The following is a 532-nucleotide window of genomic DNA, read 5'->3' as shown; positions in this document are numbered from 1 at the left end:
TATTTGTCACTTTCTTCAACTTTATGGTTTCTTGATTATCCCCCTTGCCCTGGAGAGATTAGTGACTACATAATTCATATATTTTTGCAAAATCTAAGCAATTACTAAAGTTCAAAGATCAAGTAGGGTTGCAAGTACTGAGTATCAGTAAAGGGACAGAACAGTTTGGCAGAACTATAGAAAAACTCCAAAATCAAACACAGATGGTTAAACATTTCAGAGAAGGGATAGAAGAGGAAGGGATGTTCTTAGTTATTCCTGCAGTTACACAGCAAGGTTCCTGGCAAGGCTGGGATTGTTATTATAAAGCAGTGGTTCCCAACCTTTCTAAGGCCACAACCCCTTACTACAGTTCCTCATGTTGTGGTGACCCCCAACCATAAGTCTAGCACCAATTCTCCCAACAGAGCTTTAAGCTAATTTGCAGGAAGGTCAGAAGGATACCCCCACTGTAAATGCCTGATTTGTTGGATTGTAAAAATATGTTCCAAGGCGCCAGAATAGAAGTTATAGTGGGAAATTTGTCTTTTCC

General features: G+C 39.7%; 1 protein-coding gene across 1 annotated transcript in view; it reads right to left on the bottom strand.

Moving 5' to 3' along the window:
* The window catches only part of LOC139166905 (uncharacterized), a 984,072-nt gene that overhangs the window by 686,554 nt on the left and 296,986 nt on the right, over window positions 1-532 (bottom strand). The gene's annotated exons all lie outside the window — the stretch shown is intronic.

Source organism: Erythrolamprus reginae, chromosome 4 (genome assembly GCF_031021105.1).
Source record: "Erythrolamprus reginae isolate rEryReg1 chromosome 4, rEryReg1.hap1, whole genome shotgun sequence".
NCBI lineage: Eukaryota > Metazoa > Chordata > Lepidosauria > Squamata > Dipsadidae > Erythrolamprus > Erythrolamprus reginae.
The sequence above is the reverse complement of the archived record's forward strand: the minus strand, read 5'-3'. Positions and strand labels throughout refer to the sequence as shown.